The sequence below is a fragment of the Scophthalmus maximus genome, chromosome 14, assembly GCF_022379125.1.
Source record: "Scophthalmus maximus strain ysfricsl-2021 chromosome 14, ASM2237912v1, whole genome shotgun sequence".
NCBI lineage: Eukaryota > Metazoa > Chordata > Actinopteri > Pleuronectiformes > Scophthalmidae > Scophthalmus > Scophthalmus maximus.
Genome location: NC_061528.1, coordinates 18945140 through 18958190, shown reverse-complemented (window position 1 = coordinate 18958190; position 13051 = coordinate 18945140).

The window sequence follows — 13051 nt, the reverse complement described above, 5'->3', positions numbered from 1 at the left end:
TTGCTCGTTGTTTGCATGCTAAAAAGGAGAAATGAAAGCTAATTACTGGCTGCTTGTGATAAGCCATTTAAAGATTGCTCTATACAGACTCTATATGTTTGCTTTTAAAATCTATAACTGTTATCTTGCTTGAGTGGCATATACAGTAAGTATTTTGATCCTTTACTTAAGAAAGTGTCTGCGACACACTTTAAAAGAAAAATGATTATTAGTCCTTAATAAGTTTAATTATCCGCAATGTGTAAATATAATAATTATGATTAAAATATCAACAAAAAAAAATATTTAAAAATGTATATTGTTTCCTCCTAATTGTAGTGCAGTAGAAGTATTAAATTATCATGAAAATGAAATACTCAAGTCAAAGTTTCTCAAAAGTGTACTCTAACATATTTGAGTAAATGTACTTGTATTCCACCTCAAAATTTCCCAATCCCTAAATTTCGCCGTTGTAAAGGTTTATCATCTATTATCTAAAATGCAACTGGATAAATTGAACACAATGCTTTGTGGTTAAATTGAATAGATCACAACCAAGGAAAGGGCATAATCTTTAAAAATCTGTCTGTCGGATAAGCAAGTCAGAGCCTGTTCCTCCACTTCCCTCTGTGCCAGTTGCCAAACTGCCTCTTGCTGTGTCTTTGCATCTGAAGGTGTGAAAATATTAATGATTTTTTATTTTATTTTTTTAAGTTGTAATATTACACTCATTACGCTAATGACTTATCACTTTCAGGTTTTGATGCTTGTGCAGGGGGTTGGGTTGAGACTGTTATGTTATTAGTAACATGGCTCTCCTCTCATATGATCGCGATCAATCAATACATGGTTATCATTCTTTTAGGGTATTGTGTGCTGGAAAATGGCGCTCGGTGAAGCCAAAGCAGACATTTTGCAAGGAAGTTGGCAGGGCTGGGACTGCAAGAGTGCCGATGATGAAAAACATGCCCCTCGGGAGCCCGCTTCAACAGAGCAGAACATCTTAAAGAAACAGTCCAACAGATCTTCGAAAGTGAGTCCAAAGTATTATCTTAGAAAAATTTCTAGTGTGTACTAGAAACAGACAAAGACTTTGTGGGTAAAAATGCAATCAAAGTAGACCAAAAAAAGGAAAAGAAAACTGTGCTAAGAAGAAGCTTGTCAAAAAGAGACTACGTACAACAAGCAGAGGACAGGCTCCCCGTGAGAAAGGGGAATACTGTGGTGAGCCCCACAATGTGAGGAGTAGAACAGTCGAAGAGCCGTAACATGACACACAACATCTGTGTTGCCTCAGCTTCCACAAAGACCCAGAGGGTTTTAATGTAACAACAGAACAACCGTTGATTTCAACGGGCTACCTTAGTTATTAGCAAAGCAAGTCTAAGACAATATGAAACCCCACTTTTCTCTGCGGAGATGTTCCCAAAAGTCATTCAAGTATTCCTCTTTCCACAGTTCTTTCTTCCCTGTGTGTTGAAACAATAACACACTAAAGTGAAGGAGTGAAAGAAAAATTACGCAGATCACCAACAAAATTACCAGAAATTCCTGTGCAAAGATTAAACAATTCACAGCACACTGTCATTGCTGGGTTTAACATTCAGCTCGTCATTTACCACCAATTAATATTTCTTGCTAACATCTACAATGTTATAAGAGGAAAAAAAAGACACCAGGTCAGGGTGCAGAATTTGCTTTTTGCTCTTATCTGAAAAAAATGTAGTGTATTCCTCGGGTTGTGTTGTGGGTCCTTGTGTTATCACTGACATGACTGAACAAGCCACAACCCCTCGCTCATTATTTTTTGAGCTGTGATTTGTAGCCAGTAAACGTCAAGGGCTTATTGGAAATCATGTACATTAGAGGCCACCAAAAAACATACATATTGCAGTAACAACAGAAGCTGTTTAAAAAAACAAAAAACTATTCCCCTTACCTGGATATTGCTAATACAGTTGAAAAGACAGGCCCTTTCACAATGCTGTATTTCAGTTATTAGAGTAGTTGCATATGGATTTAAACAGTAAAATTCACCCAGAATTTATATGGTCCTGTAAAAAAATGCATGTTGCATCTTTTCACTATCTCTTTAACTCACTCCAGGTTTAGAAAGAAACATCTGTTGACCTTTGTGTATTTTTTGATTGACCCCAAATTGTAGGGCACGACGATGAAAAATGCTGAATGCCACTTTAAAGTGCAACTTTGTGCCCACATGTGAGCCATACATCAAGGCGTCTGCCGGATTTTGACATTTTTTATTGGGATGGCAGTATACATGCCAACTCCTGCATAAACACAAACCCCAGACACATCTGCATAAAGGGAAACATGGCCTGCTGTCTGAGAGGAAACTGTGTAATCAAGGAGTTGAATTACTAGCCTGTCTAAAATCTACAACACAGTGTAGAAGGGAAGAAATATTATAACGCTGCTCGTAGGTCACATTAAATTGCAGGAAATGGAGCCACGCACTGTTGCCAGTTGCTGGACTTTATACTACATCCTCCACATGCAGCACACATGCCACTCTAGCACCAAACACCGCGGCAGCACATGTTGTGGTAGTACTGGTACATTTGTGTCCCCTGTGCCTTTGTACCATTGCCCTCTCCAAAGAATGTATCTCAGCAATTAGAAGCTACTTTATAGGGGGCAAACTGATTCAACCTTCACCAGACTGGGGGCAGTCCAGCCCGGGCCCCAAGAAACAAGAATAATTTGCTCAGTCTTTCCAGTCTAATGTGGTGAACAGACCTCAGCAATGAGGTCATCCTAAGGCACACATATCAGACTGGGGGGGGGCTTTTTCTCTCTCTCTCTCCGAATCCTTACTCCCTGTGTGTGTGTGTGTGTGTGTGTGTGTGTGTGTGTGTGACTTTCAAAAACATTTTTTGGTTAAAAAAAATGAAAGCATGAATTGAAGTATGATCTGCATTTATAATTTTACAGCAACAAAAAAAATATATGCAGGTATGTACAGTATGTTGAAGGGAGAAAAAAAAGCTTCTCATGTGTTTGGGGTGAAAGCCTACCATGCCTGTCAAGGGATTAAATGAAATACTGAAATATGACTCATCTTGGAAAACAAATAACTCCCACCGTACATTTTGATGGCATGAGAATATGTAATACTCAAGCTGTCCAGGCCCAAAAAAGGCAGATACTTATGGGATTAGAGGAACAGTGGACATCTGAAAGAAAAGACTGCCTCCAGGTATAATGAGGCACACATATCAAACAGGTCAAAAGAAGCACACTGTATTTTTCCAGTGTGACAGCCGACTGGCCAGTTGTTGGTTCTGTAAACCACAAATGATGTGTCATTTCAGAGTTGTAATTTTTTTATAGTATATACACCAAAGTGCAGCAGTCTTAGTAGTGAATGATGAAGCTGTATGATTCTGTTTTTTATAGTCATAAAAAAACAGCTACAAAAGAGGAATCTTTTATGTATTTGATTTTAGCTTATTGGTCCAAATTAAAGTCTGCTCCTCAAACACGCTGTTTCCCAGAAAGGACTCTACTGAGGAGAAGCTGGACTATTCTCCATGACTTCTTCTTATGCATCATCTTATACACAGCCTGACATATTTTGTATCTTTTGGAACTTTTGGCAGATTTATATTTGCACAGGGGCTTCTCCGTAGTGCATGCACACATGCATGTAAATGTGAATGTAACCATGTACTGTACACGTGTAGATTACTGTGGGTGTTTTGGTGCATGCAGTCTGCATGTCAGTAGGCACGGTGGGCAGATCTCAACATGTCAGCCTTGCAGGTCGACTTTAGTCCAAACTCACTGCAGCAGAACTCATATCACTCTGGAACACATTGACAACTCAAATGTTGGCTTACATAACAATATGAGTTAAGAATACACTACGGCTTTTAACACTGGCATACATGCAGCAATGTTTAAGCATACTTTTAAGTAAAAAAAAACAAAACAAGAAAAAGATAATATATCCAGTGTAAACCAGAAAAAAATAAAGAAAAGAAATATCCAAACAGGAAGCACACAGATTTGATTTGGTTAATATTCACACAAGATAAAAACAACCTGCGGGAGCTCCTCTTATTTGGTTAGCTTTACAAGTCAGTACAAGATGAGGAAGGTGTACTCCATGAATTATTGGCAAGGAAACTCAACACATTGTCAAGTCCTCACTGTAAAAAAAAAGATGACAAGAGACGCACAGGCAGATCAGTGCGGGCGGGGTCCAGCGGCATAGTGAATGCTCCCTACCTGTACCAACCACAGCCTGACATGGTTGAATGAATAACCTTTTGAAGAGCTGCCATTACTCAGCCATCAGCTATTTGTAACATTACCTGCCTTAGGTCAGCCTCCCTTCTCCATCACTCAGCTCTCTTAGCGAAGGCAAGTCTTTTCTGCGTTAAGGCTTCTGAATACATTACGGGGGTGTCTGCACAGGCATGCAGCAGGCATGTAGCAAAGAACACTTTAAGGCAAACAGAATCTGTTGTTATAGGAGTCCAGGGAGGCTGAGGTGATAACTTTTGTGCCGCCGCTGGTCGGAATAGCTTGCTCTCTTTTACAACCATGGTCTGCGAACAGTCGTTGACTGAGAGGTGGTTTCAAGTTTCCATTCCATTTTCTCTTGTTTGTTACAAATCAGATTTTTTTAAATGATTTAATTGTTGTTGTACAATGGTCCCTTCAAGACTTTTCACAGTGAAATGCTTTAAATGGATTTCGTAAACCATGGTTCTTTTTCCTTTCCAAAGGGAAATATACTTCTTCTTTCCGTTTGACTCTCAGACCTCAGAGTGATAAATCACTCTGGTACATTCCAGTTTGGGCTGCAGGAGACCCCCACTCACCAGACCCACATGGGTGGTTTACCCATCTGTAGAAGCAACTGGAATATGAGGGCCATGACTCCCGTCCTACCCCCCATCCCCACCCGGCCATGGAAAGAAAGGGGTCTCACACCATCCTTATAACAGTGTGACATCACCAGAGTACGCGCATTTGTTTTATACCTAGTGATTATACCTCTGTTGTGGACTATAACTTTCTCTTAAGAACAGAGGCTCCACTTACTTTCCTTTGACTCGAACTCTTCTGTCTTGAATTAAATGAAAATATCTCAGATCACAACCATGGTTTCCTCACTCACACACATTTTCAAAAAGTGTGTAGATTTCTTTGTTGCATGCAAATGAAAAAAAGTGATGAAGGGGGGTTGTAGTCAAATGCATAATTTTAGCCGAAAGTGTTATTTCTATTACACTTCCAAGACATTTTCCTATATTCACGTCATAGGGACTATGAGGTTAATTTGACCTCATCCTCAGTGCAGTGTAAGGAGAGATGGATCAAAATCACTCAGGCTCAAAGAGGCCTGGATGTTTTCTGCCTACGTATGCACAATTGCTCCCCAGCTTGTGGTCACATGGGCTTGGATGAAGATGGCTTCTGCTATTACACAAAATTCTTCTAATTGGACCAGTGCTCTGCGCAAACTGAGGTTGAAAATGGAAGTAAAAGGTTCAAGTAGCTCATATTGCTGAGATGAAATGGAATGTATGATCATGTCAAACCAGATCTAGTGGTTAAGAGGTTGGTAACACTGTAAGGGATAGTTGGGATGGTTATATGATTATAACATCATGCTGTGTCACCAGAGGGGGCATGTCTCCTAGTGACAAACGTATGACACATGACATTTAGCTTTGTCGTGGAGAAGGGTGTTTGGAACATACTGAACACAAAGTCACCAGTGGAGTAGATGAAGATATAAAGTACCCTATGCTGCAGGCATGATTTGAAAAGTGTACAAACATTTTCTTTGAGGTGAATTTGGTTCAGTATTGGAGTCCAATTTAACTGCTGTGACTATGCACTTTGATCTTTATGATCATAAGCTTTAGGTCATGAGGAATACAATAAGATCACATACACAAGCAACCAAAATAGATATCCTTTGCAAGGTGTCCGACATCTAGAGGGAACTCAATGTAAAACTGTTTCTCCTTCTAATCCACAGAAGGGATGAGCTAAGGGAAGCAGGAAGAGTTATCTTGGCTACTTAGTTTAGCACAACCACCGCAACAAGTTTAAGAAAATGGATGGATTGATAAGGTAATACGAATTCTACTGACTGATTGTGAGTCTCAAGTCCTAATTTAGAAACTGAAGGTTTTAGGTCGTAGATGTTATCATGAAAAATCAGGCTAAAGCAAAAGCCGCCTATCGACCAAAAGTATGTGGAACTTTTAGTCCCAAGAACTTTTGTCAAGGAACTAAAAGGTTCCTGCAGTTCAGCAATGCAACCTCCATACCAAAGGTTCCTGTAGTTTCGCAATGTACTACCTACCTCAGCAGGGACGTCTGTGGGGTAAGAAAAGTATTTTGGGGGTAAAAAGGTTCCTCGTTCCTGGGGAAAGTTCCTGCAGTGGAAACGCAGCCTAAGGGGTCTTTCACTGGAGCTCTCTTTTACTCTTTCCTTATCCTGCAAATTGTTGTCAACTTGTATCTTGCTATCTCACAATTTCATTCCACAGTCTTGCTGTCTTGTATCCTGCACCACAAAAAAATGGATCAACCCCAAGGACTCTCGTAACCCAGCACTACTTTTACCCATAGGTGCTTGGTGTACTATCAAAAAAAAGTCAGTCATTGTAACTGACATGCACTTATAAAACAAATTATATGGCGAAATTAGCCAATCAAAATAAACCAATAACCAAAATAAGACTGCCTATGCCATTTCATGACTGCTATTATTTTGCTCAAATCATTCTTTCATGGTATGTGCATCTTTTGAATGTCAATCTGAGAACCAATCAGTTTTACTGGGTGAGGATAGATGAGCTCTGCTGAAAGGACAAGGGAACCTGCATATGTGATCATATTAGTACTTCTTGAGCCTGAAAATGGCGATCTGAAGAAGTGCCTTGCTGCAAGGAGTTTCCCTAATCTTCTGTAACATTCTCTCATTGTTGCAACTCTCGCTGCATGGCTAAAGTCTTCATGCCTCTAGGACATATTGTGTCAGAGCTGAGCTGAGAAGTACCGAGTATTTCTTTGTATCTTCCAATCCAGTCTGAGCCCCCATCGAACATCAGCACACATACAGCCAAGTTCTTGCCAGCTTCCAAACATTTTGACAACTGAGCTGCAAAACCCTGAGGCCATTCAAAGTGCTTTAAGATTATATAAAGCCTCTGCTATGCTCACAAACATTCAAGTTCAGTCCTGCTCCGCATTAAAAGCTTTCAGTGGTATACTTTGGCTGGGAAGGTTAAAGCTTTGCAATTTCTGATTTAGCTTTTGATATTTCTTAGACTCAAGAGGAACGTTTGCAATAGAGACCATGAAAAAGCAAAAACCACAATAATGGATTATCTGGAGATCATGAAAACCCACACCCAAACCAAGCCAGTAGCTCCCAAGACATCTCATATCGGATGAATGGTCAAAGCTTAATCAATCAAAAGTGTACTCTCCTAATCATGAATGTGTAGCAATTGTCAATATGCAATGTTCTGGACATAGTGTTGGTCCTTCTAACTAATGGTAATCTGTCATTCATCACCAGCAGGTCAACAGTATGTATTACGTTTTAATGGTTAAAGTGTTCATTATCATGCTTGTCATGTAGATTAGGAAACAACCAAATGAATGCTTTGGAATTACCTACAGTTATGTACAAATTTAAAATATGGTCAGGTCTTCATCTTAGTCATGAAACAAACAGAGTCTATATTAACGAATGACTCAAATTGTTGTTGTTGAATGATCAATTCAAACATTCACAGTATAGGTAGCAAATGTGGACTCCTAGGCTAAGTTAAACAGAATCCATATTTGGGCAGAAGCGAGATATTTTGGCTGAGCTGAGGTGGACCATATACTGTGGGGCAGCAACACTAAAGAATGATGTTCATAGGCTCAGATTCATATCAATTAAACAAACATAACATATCATGACTCTACTCAAAAGACAGGAACTGGTAAATCTCTTTGTGAGTAACACTTTAAATTATACAGACTGAGATTCAACAAAAGTTTGCATGGTCCTTGTAAAACTTGAGGTTGGTCACAGTGAGCAGTCCACACATCTCAGGAGAGGTAGGGAGATATAGTCATAATTTCCCTGGCCGCGTATTGCCTCTCTTTCAGACACTAAGATGAGTAGCCATGATCTCATGGGAACTCCGACCACAGAGACAATCAGCTCTTTGAAAACATCTAAATCTAAATGAATGGTTACATAAATTCAGGTAATGATACCCCCTTAATTTGCACGATAACTTTTTACTTTAATTTCTGTCAAATGTGCAGACAGCCGAAGAATTTTAGCCCCATTTTGAAAGATTGTGTAAATTCGAAAGAACCCCTGCAATGTCACAAATCATAAGCTCTTTTATTTGTAGGTACATTGCATCACTTGTAACAGTGAAATGTGTGAAGTTACATTTCTGCCCACCATTTTCCCCTTCTTGTGCCTCTCAACTGCTCTGTCTAGAAAGTAAACAAATGTCTGAGTCCGGCACTCAAAGGCAGGACTTCCATCCCCCTAAGAGATAGCTGGCCAATGACTCATGCTCAGTCGCCTCAGTCCTCCTCACATTTTCCACAAGGTGCAAATCATTTCCCCACAACCATGAAAAACCAAATGTACATGTGGTTAGGCATTAGGCCGCTCCAAAAAACCTTTATACCACTTATTTGCTCTGGTCGTTCAAGTTCCCTGGTTGTTCCTGCTCATTTAAAGGAGCAAAGCACCGAATAGCTGAAGGCCGTCAGCATGAGTGCAACATCCCATCCTATTTGAAGCTAGAACATTTACATTAGTAGGCAAAAATTGCTAGTGTGTAATTAGTGTCAGAGTGTATCAGGATTTAAAAGAGACATAATAAGCTTTTTCAGTTTTCCCTTGCCTCGAATGTGGTATATAGTTTTTTGTGTATGTAAAAGGTCTGCAAAGTTAAAAAGCCCAAAGTCTGCGCTTAAGGGAGCTCCACTCCCTGACAGAAAACACTGCTCCTGAATCTCCTGAAACGGCTCGTCAGTCCCACCGATGCTTCTGTAACATCGTGATATAACCATGTTACGGAAGTGCATAAGGAACGCCTAGTCTGATACGCCCCCAAAGCCAGATAAAGCAAGAGCAGAGGCCGACACTTCCTACACATGCTGGAAGCCATTGACCAATCACAACAGAGTGGACCAGCTGCCCAATCAGTGCAGACTGGAGGAGGGCCTTGAGGAAAATCCAGTGTTATAGACAGAGGCTGGAAAGAGGAGTTGCAGGAATGAACAGGAAACTGATGACTGAACATCAGAACATGTAAACCCTTTTAAGTAGGCCTAATTGCCCAAATTAAGATCATGAACCTTAATAAAAGCATAATATGTGATCAGAGCCCACCATAAACTTTAGCACATTCAGTTTAGTAAGTTTAGATAACAATAAAAAACAATAGAAATAGACACACAACAGGTTTCTTCACTATATTTCAATGTTACACAAGAACTTTTTGCATTAATGCTCTACAGGACATTGTGAAATGCACCCAGATACTGACATCTACAAGAAAATGGGCCTATTTTTCCATAATACTATCCACTTAAGTTAATTTAATAAAAATGTATAAAACTTCACTTACTTACTATTTTAGTCCTGCAACATTACTGAGGAATTCCCTTCCCAAGAGTACCTGCTGTCTGCCTGAGGGAGCTTGTGAGACAGTGACTGATGGCTGTTGTGTTATGGCTTTGTTTCTTCATTTGTCAGCCGACATTCCTCGTGGATGCTCTGTTTGATAAGTTTGTGGAGACTTGTTCTGATGGCTCCTGGACAATCCATTTGAGAGAATTCATCGCCATTAACAGGTCAGCACTGCTGTTGTCAGAAGAAATGGGTAGTGAAAGGTAAATAGACACAGTGTTCACAAATCTCCCTGAAGGGATTACACAACGCTGCCCACTCCCACTCCCTCCCCACACTGATCAAAAGTTTGTTAACAACTTCTTTAACAGAACTTAAAAAGTCTACATTTTATGTGGACAGTGGCATGTAATAACAAAACCAAAAGAGTAGTATAAAAAGTATATCCCAAATCTGCTCTCACACCCAGCTCTACCAAATTGTTTAAGCCTTCTTTTACTCGCTGCTCTCTTTTACAAATTCAGTTCTCATCAACCGCATTTCTAACCACAACAGACGGAGATTTCAAGTGAAAAAGCACATATAAATCCACTGTATGCTGACTGCCCCACAGTCAAGGTTAAGCCACTAGCTGGTTAACACAGTGGAGTATCTAGTAAGGTAACCAAATGTCTTGGGGATTGTTGGAGGTCAGAATAGAACCAAAGAGAGCATGAACAGGGTCTAAGGTCCATCAGGTGGCCAGAAAGACAACTCAAAATGAATAATAAGCCAAATGTTGCGCTGGCAGGATGTATAAAGAGGAACCTGTTTTCTAAAAAGTCCATCCATACTTTTATTTGTTAAAGTGTCAGCCGGACCAATTGCTCCAGGTGGCCAAATATTAGTTAATGAGATGTTAGATGCAGCAGAGAAGATGAATATGATAAGAAAGAATTCTAATCTGAATTCATGACACTGGTTCATAGACATACTTTTTTACAGTACATGAAACATAAGGAGTAATTGAGAGAAAAATAAAGTATAATCGCAATTCCCACTACATATCATTTTAGTTTCTTGCAAGTTTTTCTATTGCACATCACACAACTGTTCGCTTACTACACTCAGCATTCCAGACAGAACAGCAGGCAGCTGTTTTCAGAAAATAATAATAATAAAAAATGTTTTACTGACTACACGCTATCTTTCCAGCACCAAATGACAGTCAGTTAAAAGCTGCTAGCTGGTTAGCATAGAGGAGCATTTACCAGCTACTGAGCCTGAACTTTCTTTCAGGAGTTGGTGGAGATCAAAACAAAGCAAAAACACAAACATGGCTCCAAAAATAAATGTTAATATTGTGCTCCATGGCTGCTGGTACCTTCAGTTTATGAATTTCATAGTATGATAATTGTGGGTCCCAAAGTGGAGAGGAGATATCTATTAATCTTGCTTTAATGTTATTCTAAAGCACATTCAATCATTTGTCTAAAATATATAGCATTGTGAAGATTCTTATCATACTTGAATATATATACCATACAAAATAATATATCTCATGGCAAAAGGATTTATTTGGCCTGTTCTTAAGGGTGCTGTGCTATTGCATGAAGAGTTCACAGGAAGTCTGAGGAAACAATTAATTTCTCTTTGGGGTAAAGGATGTTGACCCTTGGTCAACAGCATGCAGTGTTCACGAGGGCACCGGGGAGGGCCCCTGGTGTAGGTTACAAAGTTTCCTGCGCTTATACCTGACGGAAATGTGATACATGCTAAAGACAACATACCCCTACAGGCCAGATGACTCTTGGATTACATGATCAAAGAAGATAATTATGGTGAGAAGGGTTTAATCCTCAATTACATGAACCTTACGGGTATTTGTTGAGGCCAAAAAGCCAAAGTGGGGGGTGTGAAATTGTAAAAACTCTGCAATGTTTCAATACAGCTTTTGTAAGACATAAAGACTTTGTGCCTCATTAATCCCACAAAAAACTAATGTCTGATTTACATTGCAACAAATATATTATATAATTTATGGCTGTAGTTCCACCAGAACATATATATATATATATACATTTATTTATATTGGGTTAATATTGTTTGGGTTCGACATTTTGTAATGGGCATTTTCCTCTCTGTTAATGAAATCAGACGTTCCAGTTTCCAGTGGTCTCCTGTGTTTATCTCTATTTTGTTGGCCTCAAATGTCTTCTGGGTTTCGAGTGGGGGGGATGGGGGGATGGGGCGAGATGACTTTTGCAGATGCCAGGACCGTGAAACTACATGTTGGGTTTTTTTGAAGAGGGGGGAGTCATCACAGTCTTGGCAGCCATCGATTCAGGCTTAATTTCAGGACAAGTAGGAGATAGCACAGGGGAGTTGTTTCTGCTGTAGCAAAACCACTAACAGCTTACACTGCCAAAATTCATTCTGTCACTGCTTTCTGCCTGTCCGCTCAGCTCTTTTAATTCAGTTTCATACAAAAAAAGGTTTTGTGGGATTTTAGGTAAAACTGGGACCAAAAAACAGCAAGAAACTCTAGGTCAAAACACAAACTTTATCCATGATAATATATGTATCCAAAATCCAATATTGCTGCTTTGTTTTCTCTGGTATTAGCAAAACCCACTGGTCCCAAACAGCAATCAGGTTCTTATCAGAGGCCAAAGATAGACAGGTTTTCAACCGAATTAAGAATTTGTTTTATGACATTTTTTTCTAATCATATATTAGTGGTCAATGGCTCAACTCCAACCTACATTTTGGACTTATACTCAAGAATGTACCCTCAAGCCTGCCAATAAGTTTCTTCTTGAAGTCCTCAAATACATGTATTTATACATTTGTGGTCAGAGCCTCTAGACTCTAGAACAGTCTGCTTGAATCAATAACACTATCAAAGGCAGAGTTTTCCTTTTTTTCATAGGATTACTTCATTAGACAGCCAACAGTAGAGATGAGAAGACATGCGGGGGGCGGGGGGCAGTCTTTCTTGGAAGAGTTTCATCGTATTGTACTCATGAAAAGTTTGCTCACATTAAAAGTGAGCCAGAACCCTCAATGCTTTCTTATCTCCACACAGCTGGCCAGTTGTGGTGTGCTGAGGGTGTGAAGTTCTAACGCAAGCAGTTCTGATGAGGCATACTGACACTAACATGAAAAATATATAAAAATGTTGGCATTGAACATAATGGGAGGTGCAGGGATTTGCTCTATGGGTAATTGCGACTGCTACAATGTTAATGGTCAGTATATGTCCCTTGAACACCAGGGCTCACCGATGTTGCTTTTAAATCGTGCTGAAAAGTCACTATAAATATTTTTTTTATTTTCAAAACTTATTCTGTTATAGTATCTAATACTATTCGTTCAAATGTATGCTTTTTTATTTAGAAAAGTGCTTTATAAATAAAATTAGTATTGATATAATTGTTA